The sequence below is a fragment of the Mus pahari genome, chromosome 2, assembly GCF_900095145.1.
Source record: "Mus pahari chromosome 2, PAHARI_EIJ_v1.1, whole genome shotgun sequence".
NCBI lineage: Eukaryota > Metazoa > Chordata > Mammalia > Rodentia > Muridae > Mus > Mus pahari.
This window is the reverse complement of record NC_034591.1, coordinates 54,858,785-54,873,635: the sequence shown is the minus strand read 5'-3', so window position 1 is coordinate 54,873,635 and position 14,851 is coordinate 54,858,785.

Genomic DNA, 14,851 nt, shown 5'->3' with positions numbered 1-14,851 from the left:
ACTAGCCTGCCCCTGTAGTTTTTCTATGTCCAAGAAAACAATCACAAAACAATAGTTTAAATACTTTGATATATTTGGCTAACTCTGCTGTCTTAATGCAGCCTACTAGAGTTGGATATCCTACACTTAATCTTAGCCAAAAGGCCAAGCAGCTATAAAGTTGGACATTCTGCTAGGAAGTGGAAGGCACATGATCAGTCTATGAGTCAATATAATGCAACAGGGTGTTTTGAGACCTTTGTTTTCACCTCTTGGCATACTATTTTAAAGGCTTGAATTTTACCCTTTACTCAATTTTCAATTTTTCTTTCAAAGTGTTCTGTTATCGTTGGCTATTGCAGAGTGTATATTGTCTTATCATTCCAGAACTCGGGTCTGCTTTCTACAGTCATGTGGTACGGAAACCACATGATTCTTTGTACAGTTTGTCCCGGTGTCCTTGCAATTCGGTAGAGGCTAGTTTGCCTTCCCCTCGTTGTTGGCCATTTTGTAAACCCATAGTTATGAAGTGATTGCTTGAGAAAATAGCATATAAACATAGACTAGGATAGACTGACCAGGATGGTTTACAGTTTCTTTAAAAAAATAATAAACAAAAATTAACAAAAAAACTAGGTTATTTATAATGTATTTCTGAACCACTTGGCAGAGAAATTCATGACACTTAATGTTAATATTTTTGAATAAATGAAGCTAAAATGTCTGNTTTTGGTACTACACGCATTAATAAAAGGTTAAGTTTTGTTTTCCACTGAAATACTATTTAACATCTCAGAAAAAATAAACCCTGCATGTTCTATAGTTTTATATTAAATCCATCATTTCATATGCACTGTATCAAGTAAAAACAGGTATCTTGCCTGTCCATGGTTAGTGTACTAACAGATCTGCCCACCCCCACCCCCACCCCCACCCCCAGCTTCATGCCAGCATATGTAGATTTGAGTTCTAACACAGCACTTGCATATCCCATGTAGTTCTGTGCACAAGCTCACCTTTCCAGAACCAGCTGGGCGCAGAAGAAAGGCAGCAACTGCAGCATGTGAAAGCGCAAACAAGTAGCCCTCTAGTCACTTCTTTCTTTCCCCAGCCAGATAAAAGGAGCTTCAATATATGTGTACTTGATTTTTATTAACTTCAGCTGAGCTGCTGTTTTCTTCATGTAATATTGTATACTTGGTTGTGTATAGAAGAAGCTGGTAAGAGTGCCCTCCTTCATAAATAAGCAATTGCAGTGTTTTGCATGCAAAATTTAAAAAATTTAAATTGTCCTGATTCTATTTTGTAAATGGAGAAACAATCTTTCTAAGCAGTANGGAGGAAGACTAGTGCTTTGTGCANTTTTGGTATATTTGAGTTCATGTTTCCACAATGTCATTCCCTTGACACAGTTGGGTTTCTCATAAGTATCCTAGTTCATGTACATCCGAATGCTAACTAATACTGTGTTTAAGTTTCGTGTTGCAAGAACAAATGGAATAAACTTGAATTGTGCTATAGATAACATGTTAGCAATATATTTATCCCCAGTCACTGTTGCCTTCCTTTCCAGACTTCCTTAACGATATAAAAATCTTGACTAACTTGAGATGTTAATACCATTTTATCCTACTTCTAGAAGAAGGAAATGGAGAAAGAAATCAAATATTAAAGAGCTAACAATAATAGATGCTGCTCATAGAGAAGCTTTTTTTTTTTTAACTTCAATATAAGTTTTCTGATACACATATTGTTGCTGTATCTGGGTCCAGGAAGCCTCCTAATTAACTGAGAACAAGACACAGCCAATATAGCATCAGAGTTTTGATTAATGTTGAGAATAGGATCATGGGCTGTGCTCGTGTGCCTTTCACAGTTCAGGTTGCTGCTTCCTAGAGAACCACAGTTTAGAGTGCACTTTTCTGCATGAATGATCTCTTTGAATCTCAAAACTGGACCAGATTATAGATGAAATTGGTTTGGTTCTATTGAAGTCTTGTTGATAGCAGAAGACTTATTAAAGGTATCAATTAAAATCAAGAAACAAAAACATGTAAGTGCTAAGATACTGCAAGCCCTATTGTTGGCTAAAGTATAAACAGCTGATATGGCTTTGGGTAAATGTATTCACAGAAATTTTTTCAGTCAAAATTTTCATTTTAAAAATCAAAGTCTATAAGAAGAGTCTTCAGTCTGATTAAATGTACTATAAAGGGAAGGGAGCCTCTTATATAACACTTTAAGAGCAAACTAGTAGGTGTGGGTGGAAGGCATACCTGCAAAGAAGAGTGAGTTTAACACATTATTTCTTTTGTCTTTAGAGAGCAGCTACACAGAACTTCCCACTGCACAGTATAGTGTACTTCTCTGACTTCTCCATCTGTCTTCAGGGTCTCTGAATGTGGTTCCTAGCCAGCCACATTGCCACGACTTAAAAAATTATGACATAAATGCAAATTTGTCAAATCCCAACTGAGACCTATTTAATCAACTTTGGGGCTGGACTTGTGGGGGATTTTGATGAACACTGAGGAGAAAGAACCCTGAAAAGAGCCATAAAGAGAGAACTCATCAAATAGGATCACCCTCAGACATGGTTCCCTGGGAAGGTCATTGTAAATGAAATTCTGTACACCCAAGAAAATTTTAAAATGAGCTTAAGGATTATCTCTTGGCTGAAAACTATGAACCTAAGGATATATAGTGCTGAGAAAGATTATTTTTTTTCTTTTAGTAATGTATGTCATACCAGTTCTGGACAATATTTCTGTAGTTCATAAGCCAGGAGTTATAATTTCCACAGCTGAGTTCCTGAGACCTGTGCCTTACCCAAGCTCCCCCTCCCTGTTTTAAGTCTCTCAATCCCAAAAAACAGAATGCTTGATCATGAACCAGTCTCATAGTTCCTATCCTCAGGTCCAGGTGGGATTGCTCTAACAGCAACCCTATATATGCAGCAGGGGAGTGCTAAGGCTGGATCCTGCCCTGCAGTATATAAAGTGGAATCCACTACGGTGCATGCACTCCACTGGCTCTGGAAGAGCAGCCTTTGTGTCAAGGGCTCCAGGATACAATGTCTTCTTCACCCACACTGCAGAATGGCCTTTTCCTCCTGATTTGATGGTCACCCTCACCCAGTCATCTTTCCCAGGTAAAAGCAAGATCAGCACACATCAGCTTCTTCCAGGCCTTTTTTTTTTTTTTTTTAACTTCATAGAAATACAGTTGTCATCAACTTTAATAGTGCTTGACAGACATGGCAGACACCCTGTTCTGAGCGCATATGAGAGTTTTGATTGAGTACTGCTGAAGAAAAAGGCAGGTTGTTTGAATCATGAGACTACTTGAGAACCAGTGGTTGTGACCTGACTACGAGCCCCTGAATAAAAACTAGGGCAAACCCACTGTTAACAGTCACACTATTTCATGGAAATGTTGACTACCAGGTCAGATGCAGGCCACTCTGCCATTGTGGGATATGCTAAAGCACAGCTGTAACACAGTATAACAATGGATCCATACAACCACCCTAAGAGCTTCTGTAGACTCAGCTGCTGCAACAGCAAGAACAGAATTCGTACAGTTCTGCATAGAACAGTGGATTGCATGTATTAGAATATTCGTAGCAACAGCATCTTGTACAAAGGAAAATAATACACAGACAAGTTCTAGCTATTACATGATGGGTTTGAGGATGCTACTATATAACTATGTTTTTAAAAGAATTTCTGAGTTTCTGAACTGACAAATCTCAAGAGGTATTATATATTGCATGTCCTCTTCTGGTATCTGATAATGATCAGCATTCATCCCCACAGCAAGCTACCAAGCCTGTGTTACACAATGCCTTGTGACTTGCGGCTCAGATTTCAGTAAATTTGAAGTCATACTCAGATCTGAATCTATTGAGAATAGAATGTATGCCAAGTAGACACTCCAGGGGCATGGCCTACCTACCAACTCCAGCCAAGCAGGCAGAGAGGGTGGGAAGCCTGGTGAGTTCTGCTCTAGAGCACTCCGGAAGATTATCCCAATGGGCTCAGACAGAAGCCCAGCACTTGTTAGGGACCTTCTTGGGAGAAACACCAAGAACGCAATGTTTCCTAGTATTTGTTCCCCAAAACACAAGAGGGCATGAAGAACGTTTTCATCTTTTTTTTCTCCCTCTTGTGCATGGAGAGTTGATTTTTGTCTTTTTTTCTCCCTCCTGTGACTATCCTTCAATAAATCCTGTAGTTCATCTCATCTTCTATTACTTTAAATGTCCTAGGTCACTCTTAAGTTATTCTTCCCTTAGTGACAATAATAAATAAAAACCCCTATGGAAATGTGGAAAGTTGCCACAGGCAACAGAAAAGGGCAGTGGTGGTGTGCTTTAATATTACCCCACCCCCGGCCATGACAATTAGTCCTGATGCAAGTAGACTATCTTTTAAACATTTAAATGTCTCCACATCCAGAGGTTCAAAGAAAGAAAAACATAAAGATATAAATAAGTAAATATGAAAGATCTTTTTAAATTAGATATCACCTTTAAAGTTTAAAGGACATGACTTTTAAGAGGAAGTCTAGCTGGGTAAACAGAATTTTTTATCTAATCCTCATCCAGAACAACAACTTCTGGAGTTTGTTTGTTTTTTGTTTTTTCTCAAGATACTTTTTTCTTATTAGTGAATTAAAGGTATGTCATTATATGCCTGCTAAGTTAATATTGAACAAAAGGAAATTAACTATAGTTGCTAGTTTTTTTTCTTCCCAGAGCTATGTGGATTAGGTTTGCCTGATGTTTCCTGACATCAATGTTTAGAGTTTTGTCATGCTGTGAATCAACCCTTAGGATAGTTTTCTAAAAACTTCATTCATGCTTTGGCTCTACTCTTTCTCTTTGAAATTGCCTGTAAATGAAAGAGGGTATAGGTTTTCTTAATATGCCTCTGGGCTAATTATGTCAGGGAGTTGTGGGAACAAATTCCAAATACAGGATTCTGGACCGTGTACCTTCAAACTAAGCCCACAACTCTAGAGCAGAACTTCTGTTATCAGACACCAAGGAAATCCTGGCATCAGTGACCACGTTTTTCTCATATCCATAAACATATCCATCCAATGAACATTAAAAGATGCTCTCTGCTCAGCCATACTTCCCCTCTCCTAATGATGATCAATGCGTCTAAGAAAATACAAGTACATCTCCCAGATTTCCATGGAATAATACATCTTGAGAGATACCAGTGACTCCAATTTCAACTATATTAAGGACATCAAAATGCTGAGAGAATCTGTCCTTGAACCAGAAGAAAGATCCAAGAACCTTGATACCAACAATTTGGAATACAAAACAGGAAATTATTTTAAGGCTGTTGACAGTAATCAGTTTTGAGAAGGCAGTTGTACTAGATTTTCAGAAATTAAAAGCATTTTGCTTTCGAGCCTTATGTGGGGGTTCTAAAAGTGTGGAAACGGGAGCAGTGTCCCAGAAAAAAGGATGTTAGACCATCTGCCTGACTGCTAAGGTACATCATTTCTAGGAAAAGTCCTCCAGATCACTTCTCACCCAAGTTCTGGGCCCTTACCTCCAACTGCCTTGTATGTCAGAGCATTCAGCACCTAGCCACCCACACTAAACATTTATCTTCCAGACTGCTTATTCAGCTTAATTTATGTCCTCTATTCTTGTAATCGCCTAAATGTAAAACCTGTATTTCATACTGACTTCTGTGATGGTTCTTTTTTCGGTCATTTCCCTCAAAAAGCCACCAGTGTCTCATTCATACTGCTGCCCCTGGTGCTAGATATGGTATTGTCCCAACTCCCAGCAGGAAGTCTAGATTGTAAGCCTAGGTTCTACACTACTATCCAAACCATATGCCCCTTTATTACTTGCTGTTTGAGTCTCCCCTGTGCTGCTTTGGCTCTATCAGCATGTCTTCAGGGTGCACTTCTTCTGGCCACATGCTCATGATCCATCCAGCCCCACGACAGCCTCCTCCTCTCTTCCTCTCTCCATCTTCTTTCTCTTCCCCCCTCCCTGTCACCCTCCCCCACAGTTGTCTCTTTCAGGACCCCTTACTCAGTTCCCAGGTCCCGCCTTTATCACCCCATCACAGGCTATATCCTTTTATTACCCAATAGCCTTAAATTGGGGAGCAACTTTTACACAATAAAGGCCAGTGTACATGAGGATGCACTTGTCTGGGGAGCAACTAGATCTTGGGGTTCAGAATTTAGCAACCCCTAACAGGATCCAAAAAAAAAGAAAGAAAAAGCAAGAAATTGAAGTCCCTGTGTCCAGGACCTCAAAATGTCACTGTATTTGTAAACAGCTAGGGTCCTTATAAGACAACGTGAAGGCATGGAGGCACTATTACCAAGTAAAGATGGAGGCAGACACTGGAGTGGCACAGCTGTCAGTCAAAGTGAAGGATTGACAGCCACCACAAAAAGGAAGGAGGAAAGGGAAGGATTCTAGGCTGGAGTCTCAGAGGGAACTCAGCCCTGCCAATATCCTAATTTCTGAATCCCAGCCTTTAGCACCAGGAGACATTCACATGCTATTAATCTCCCAGATTCTGGCACTTCATCTTCCTGCCACAGTCTCTACTGCACTGGTTTATTTCTGCCTACCCATAAGCCACCTGAGACTTGTCTTTGATATTTTCAGTCTCCAGGGAGCACACAAATTCTCTAAAAGTCCTTGTAAGTAAATTGATCTAATATCCTTCAAACTAACTTTTCCCTGGACCTAGAAAGACTGAACTCCACACTTGAGGAACTAACACTGTCCTCATTCCTAGCATGGTGTCTGGCACTTCATAGGTGCTCAGTACTTTAAAATCCAGTACCCTACTATATGTGCTGGGTGCATCCCAGGTAGATGTATCTCTGCCTTCTCTTAAAGAATTTACTTTAAATGACTTTAGTTTCTCCAGACAAAAGAGGGGGAAATACAATTTTCTTTCCTGGTAACCTCAACCATTAAGTCATTAGAAGAAAGAGGCCTGGCCTGAAGCTCCAGGGAGCCCATTAGTCCTTGGTGATCCCTCTTGCAAGAGAACCCACCTCCCATGATCAGCCTTCCTGTTTATTAATACATGACAGGCTTGTTCTTCCACCCATTGTTACCTGGGCTCCCAGAGTCCTTTGAAGGCATAAATAAATGATGGTCAGCTGGTCTCATTACCCTAGGAGGTTGTCAGTGTTGAGAATTCTGACAGCCCTCCTAGACAGGACTTGCTACTGCAGATGCCAACTGATGGAGCCCTGTCCCATTTGCAGAGATGCTTGGTGATTCAAAGAACCAGTAAACAGGACAAGTCTTAAAATATGACAACTGTAGACGTTGCTTTTCAAATAGGTTCTACCTTAGCAGGGCAGAGGACTTTAGCTTATCAGTTAAGTCAGTCTTCTGTGATTCTAGCACCCAAAGCTGGGCAACAGGCCCAGAAGATGGCAGCTCTTCCAACTACTTCCCAAAACCTTTTTTTTCCCACCCCTCTCCCTGGCACACTCCCACTGGGTTATTTCTTTAGCCTTAACACCGTCTAGATAACTATTTAGGAATAGAGGGGGTAGAGGGAAAGAGGTATAGTATGGGGAAGTCTAACCTTGAAGCTAAAAACCAAAGAAAAGATGACAAGATGTCTCAGTGGGTGGCAACATAACACCAAGGCTAGAGGCCTGAGTTCAATCCCTCAGAGCTAACTAATGGAAGGAGAGAGTCAACTCCCACACGTTATCCTCGGATCTCAGCACATCCTCATATGCACATACTTAAGTAGAAACACACAAGACACTAAAGCAAATGTTTACATTTTGAAAAATGTCATATGTATTGTCAGAAGAGAATACAGTCATTAAGGGCCAGTAAGTTGGTGTTGCACTTAAAGGCACATGTCACCAGGCCTGCTGACCCGAGTTTCATTCCTTGGACCCGTGTGATAGAAGAGTTCTGAATCCTCAAGTTATCCTCTGACCACGTGTGCTCTGCAGCGCATGCATGCATGCATGCACAGACACACATGGGGGAGGGGAAAAATGAATAAATGAAACAAGGGAGAAGAATACAGTAGAGATCAATTAATGGCACAAATCTTAGGAGTAGGTCAAATCTGGGACAGAGTTTTGCAGAGAAACATTTATTTTAAGTAGATTTTGAAGTCTATGGAGGCTCAAACTCTCAATACCCCAGATTTTTTTTTCCCAATATTCTGTCTGTCCTTAGCAACTTTCTGATCCAAAATACTTGACCTTCCCAAAGGAAAAGGCAAAGGAATGCACTTGGAATGTAAATAGAAGGGATGGAAGGTCAGCTCAGCCTTAAGGAAATGTGTAATCCTTAACTGCTGCCAATGACTCCCTGCTTCTTCCAAAATCCTTTTTGATCTCTGGGTCATGGCTGCTAGCTGCGGCCATTCTGAACCTCTGTCACGGATAACTCATTCTGGGGTAATGTTACATCATCTAATCTAAAGAAGACCAGTTTAACAAGGAGATACATAATCTTCCAAACCTAATAGTCCATCTTGGAGTTTGCTGGAATGTTGCTCGTGGAGAGCCTTCAGCCTTTACTATGGCAGGCGATGGTGCAATCACACCACAACTGTTATGAGGTTAACCACTCTGATTGGATTTAAGGCCACTCCACCGGAGGGAATGCACACTTGGTACTGTAAATGTGATCAAAATACATAGCTAGGGAATTTGCAAGCCATAGAGGGAAACTCATTATTGTTGATTAGCTAAATCGACGTGGCACCAAACTGCTTTCTGATTATGTTTGTACCCATAGATAACGTTCAGCCTTAATCAGAGAAGCCTCTCTTTCAGTGCGTGCAAGTGAATACAGAAACCCGTGGCTGTTCAGGATACTGAGAGTGACAGCTGAATGAGTAGTTCTAAAGAGAACCTTTATACAACCCCCTTTAAGGCTCAGAGAGCCCTGCAGAAGATGAAGCACAAAGAACAGAAGAACTAGCGGGCAGTAGGAAGGCTATGAAACTCTATCCTTAGGGTATGATGCAGCCATTGTTAACATCACAGCAGCTGTAGTTGGCCTGTATAAGATATCAACAACCAATCATAGACAGAGCAGTGTTCATGGGACTCTTTCCCTGATCAGCTAATGATATATTCTGGGTAGGAACAGTTTTCAGTTGTGTATCAAATTGTGAGTCCACCAAACTCTAATAAATAGTTCTAAACCTATTGCCATACAGTCAGTCTGGTTTAAGATCTGTGAGTCCCACAACTAAGCAAGAAGACAGGAAAAAGGACTTGTAGGAGTAGAGAGGGAGGATAATAGAGTAGTTAGACTAAACAATTTACTATTTATGCATAGGAATGTGTCAAAAATAGAAAGCATGTGTGTATGTAATATATATATACATACATATGTATATTATGTGATTATTCAAATTTCTCTTGGACCTTGATAACCTGTTTATGTATTAGAGGAATAATAGTCTCACTGTACCTTTTTCAAAAAAGTCAATTACACAATTCAACATGCAGTTGATTATAGATTAAGTTATATGAAGTTTAAGAGACTTATATAACAAGAACACATATTGGCTATGACACAAGTAAATAAAACTTAAAATATAACTGGAATTTGTTTCAAACTTAATGTGCTTATAAATAAGTCAGGAGCTAAAGAAATTATGTCTCATTAAACAAAACATAAAAATACAGATCCATAAGACCTGATTCCATAACTGCAGCCGGTTTTTCACTCAAGTCTCCCAAGAGATCTCAACACTGTAGGAATCACTAAAATGGAGAACGGTCTGAAACTAAGAGGTAATGGAGGGCAGGTTAGAAAGCTAATGCCTTGAGGAGCCTCCTCTCCTGGAGGCAGCCTGGAGGTGAATCTGGAGAGACTAGCACAAGTCCCTTGAACTGGGAGTACCAGACAAGGATACTGAGAATGATAGATTCCGGAGAAACTTGGAAATACAGCCAAGCCTGTGGGCTTCAGGCCAGCCTAGAGGAGCCTGTTCTGGGAACTCTTGGTACAGAATTCTGCATCCTGGGCTCCTAGTCTGAGCAGTTTACAGTAGGTAAACCAAGCACAAGCTCAGGGCTTCCCTGCTCTTTCTGTTGTGTGCATTTATTTTACCCATTGTGGATATACAGCATACAATATATCATTTGGATCACTTTTTTAAGCTCATGCTTCCTTGGCATGAAATATATTTGCAAAGTTGTGCAATCATTACCACAACCTGTTTTCACAATTTTTTGTCACCCTAAATAAACTTGTAACCGTTAAGCAATAACCCTGCCCCAGCTCCAGTAATCCCTATTCTGCTTTCTGTCTCGATGACTCTTCCTACACAAGATAAGCAGGGTCCTGCAATTCTTGTCCTTTTGTTTCTGGCTTATTTTGTCTAGCATGTTTCCTGATTTATCCAGGTTGCAGCATGTATCAGAATTCCATTCCTTTTGTGACATCAAAGGATTTTATGTCGATGCTATATTTTCATTATCTACTCATCAGTTGACAGACTTATTTTCGCTTATTTCGCTGAGTAAATTAAACTCATAGACCCTTTAATAGCAAATTGACTGATGGTCAGTTACTATAACATCATACCAAAATAGTCTAGATTTCCTGTTTTTGTTAAACCAACATTTTTTCTCTAAAACTACAAGGAAAATGCTTTATCTCCCCCCAAAGTTGTCTCACTCACACTTCATAATTAATATTTGTCTTTCACACATACTGCAATTTTTAAGATGGGGAAATACTCTGAATTTTTTCTACAAATGTGTGGAGGAAGAATTGTAGCATTTATATTCATTAAGTTATACATTATATGCAGTTGTCAAAAATCATGATGTTAGATTTTAATTACAAATAGCTTTTTCATACAATATATTCTGATCACATTTTCTCTCCCCAGATCCTCCCAGATACCCCCACCTCCCCACCCACCCAACTCCCCATACCCTTCCTTTTTCTCCATCATCAGAAAACAAACAGGCAACTAAACAGAAAAAAAGGAAGATCCAGAATAGAATATAGAACAAAGCAAAGAAAGAAGAGCACAAGAGACATATACAGATATACAGATAAACGAACACACAAAAATCCCATAAAGATTGGAACACCGAATGCATAAGCAATTTTTTTTTAAATACTCAAAGTATTATAAAACAAAAAAACTTCAGAAATACCAGTGAGTTCATTTTCTGTTGGTCTTCTACTGCTGAGCATGGGGCCTGCCCTTGGGTGTGGTTTGTATGCCCAGTGAAACTCCATTGGAGAAAATTAATTCTTCCTTTTTGATTAGTTGTCAGTTGTAGATAGCTTCTGGATTAGGATTTCAGCATGCGTCCATGTCCCCTCTCAGCACTGGGACCCGATCTGGCTTGGACCTGTACAGACCAGTGCATACTGCTACAGTTTCTGAGTTCCTCCATGCGTCGGCCCTGTTATAACTAGGTCTTGGTTTCGGTTTTGTTTGTTTGTTGTCTTCTTTCCCCACTGGCTCTTACAACCTCTCAACCTCCTGTTCTCCACAGTTCCCTGGGCCCTGAGGAGAGGGATTTGATGTTAACAGCCCATTTAGGACTAAGTGTTCTAAGGTCTCTCTCACTCTCTGTACACTGTCCAGTTATGGGTCTCTGTATCTGTTCCCATCTACTACAGGAAGACGCCTCTGCTGATGGCTGGTATAGCGGAATGTCGTTAGGAGTCATTTTTTCCCTTTAGCAAATGAGTGGTAGCTGGTCTATCTAGTCTCAAGTTCTTGGCCACCTGAGGGGTGTGTCAGGTTTGGGTTCCATCTCATAAAGCAGGCCTTAAGTCCAATTAGTGGTTACTCTCACCTCTGTGCCACCATTGCAGCGGCGTATGATGAAGGCGGGTGACCACTGCAGACTGAAGGCTTTGTAGGTGGGTTGGTGTTCACTCTTCTTTAGTAATGTGCAGGATACCTTCCAGCACCATGAGCACACAGGGATAAAGGCTGTAAGGACACACTACTCAACTTCTCATGCAGTAGCTTTGTCTTCAACAATAGGGACCTACTGCCAGAGAGCAATCAGTACCTTTGGCAATAGCCTGGGTTATTTGGGGTGATTCCATTGGGTCCCTTTGGCCAAAAACTCACCTAGATGTAACTCATTGCTGGCACTGGAGGTTTCATTTGGTGACAAGGAATGTCTAGTTAGGGCTTTGTCTCCCTGATATTTTGTGATTCTATTTAGATTTCTTTTTGATGTTGTTGTTGTTGTTGTTGTTGCTGTTGCTGTTTTTTGAGACAGGGTTTCTCTGTGTAGCCCTGGCTGTCCTGGAACTCACTCTGTAGACCAGGCTGGCCTCGAACTCAGAAATCCGCCTGCCTCTGCCTCCCGAGTGCTGGGATTAAAGGCGTGCACCACCACGCCTGGCCTAGATTTCTTTTATATGTGTGTTTATTTTAAGAAGCTTGTACTATAGTAGGTTTCCATATGACCCCTCAAATGGCCCTTTGATTTCACTGTCCTTCCCCGTGTTCCCTCGGTTCCCTGTTCTTCCATCTGCCTCTCCATTTAATCCTCCTGCTTCACTCTCCACTACCCTGCTTCTCCATTACTGTATATTCTATTCTGCCTCGGAAAAGTCTTTCCTTCCCCGAGTCCCTTACACTATACCTAACCTCTGTGGTTGTATAGATTGTACCCAGTTATCAAAGACTTACAAGCTAATACCCACGTAAAACTGAGTCACTTTTTATCCTTAGGTTGCTAATAAAATCCATTGTGGAAAACAATCGATCACCTGGAATAGACAGAATAAAATCAAGTAAAGCAATGATACCCAGTTTTGCTGAGTTCTGCTGGTGTCCCAAAGCTAGGAATCTAGAGAAGGTTCACCTTCATGAGGTCCGTGTTAAGGAGCAGCAGAGTCTGGTATGCTTTTTGATGTAGTCAGAAAAGATTGAAAATGACTTGAAAGGGCTAATTGTCTGTGTGAGTCAGCATTATGTAATGCCACCCCAGCACACCACCTACAGCCTGGAGCCTTCACCCCTCCATCAGCTCCTTGTCTTGGAAACTCTTCAATGATAGAATACACTGAGACAAGTCCCACAAACTAACAAGTCTTAGCTCCATGCCTCTCTAGAGAAAACAGAACTTTTTACACCTTACCAGCTTTGATGACTAACATTAGACAGAAATATTATAAACCCAGTTTGGGCTTTTTGGAGCCTCCGTTCTCTATTTAGGTTTTCCTCAGAATTTCTATCTCTTTAATTAAATTTTACTTTCATATACTCAATCACCTTTCTTATTTTATTCAACTGTTTGTGATTGTTTTCTTTTTTGTTTGGTGTCTATGCACTCCACGTTCCTTGAATGTAGTTATAATTGCCATGCACACGATTAAGTTAGTCAGTGGCCCTGCCCATCACAGAGGCAGTGCTGGAGAACTAGCCCTGGGAGCTTGAGTGCAGAAGAGCTGGCCCCAGTGGCATGAGCATGGGGAGAGCTACGCTCACCTCTTGCTGCCTGCTACAGGCAGAGAGCTGGTCCCATCCCTTGCCTGGGCAAAGTGGGATGGCCTTGCTGGCTGGCTGACCAACTTAACTACCACTCAGGCCCAGATCCGGGACGTTGAGTTGGCCTACCCCAACCAATATCTACCCCATCTATGAATTGCTAGAGTGCATAACCAAAGCTGCAGGATCTCCTTGACAAAGGACAACAACAGACTATCTGAGAGGAGTCCTGGTGAGGATCCAGGATTGATGGTGTAGCAGAAGCTAGACGCCTCAAAGCAGACCAATGGCTCATTGCAATGAACCTTTACGAGTAAAGCCATTTGGGCAGAAGGATATATATATATATATATATATATATATATATATATATATATATATATATATATAAAATATGTGACATGCTGTGACACACAGCAACTTTCATGTAGAGGTGTTTTGCTGTTTTGTTTTGTTTGTGGGGGAGGATGGAAGGGCGGATATGGAGGGATGAGGAGATGAGTGGGATTGGGGTGCATGATGTGAAATTTACAGAGAAACTTAAAAAGTAAAGAGGGGAAAAAAATCAAACTAGCCAGAATTCCTTGGGTTATCACTATGAAGAGGCAGGAGACAGCACATTCATGGATTTCACAAGAATTCTGGGGGAAAGCGCCCCAACATTATTTTGCAACATTCATTGGTAATACCTGTAGTTGAGCTGTCAGTCCTGAGGGATGCCAGTCATCAAAACACTGTGGCTTTTTTGAGCTAGTAAGACTGTCATTTGACACCTCTGTGCACTGATAAACAGAATAAGCTGTGGTCGGGGTGGGAAGCAATACAGGTATACCAAATGTCTATCTGCTCACTAATAGCTTCAAGTTCAGGAGGAAAAAGGGTGAGTGAGGTGGCCGACCAGGAGTCTTTCAGGAGCCATCATCTCCCTAACACAGTGATTGGATGCTGGTAGTTTCCTTACAAATGAGAAGACAGGCTCATAGAGCTGGTGAGTGGGAGTCTCCACTCAGCCTGAGCCTGTTTTCCTAAAAACTCACCACTCCATAGATAAGCCTTGTGGAAGAGTGCAGCCCATCAAACTCCAGGAGAAGCTCTTAGCTCAGAGAAGTATGCCACATCAGACAGGCCCACCGTGCAATCCAAGTCACTGCGACAACAGCAATGTTTCTGGAAAAGGAGGGGTTAAGGTGAAGAGCACTGAGCTGGGAATGGAGGAATGTGAGGGTGATACCCCCACCCTGGTATCCACAAAGCCCCTTCCTAATGTGCTCCCTGCACTAAGGAGTTAGTCCTTGGGCTGTGTGAGACTTAAGGCTGCAAAAGTCTCCATAAGGTTGCCTTGCTAGTGTGAGCATTGGAAAGGGCTGGATGGGTATAGTAAGTGC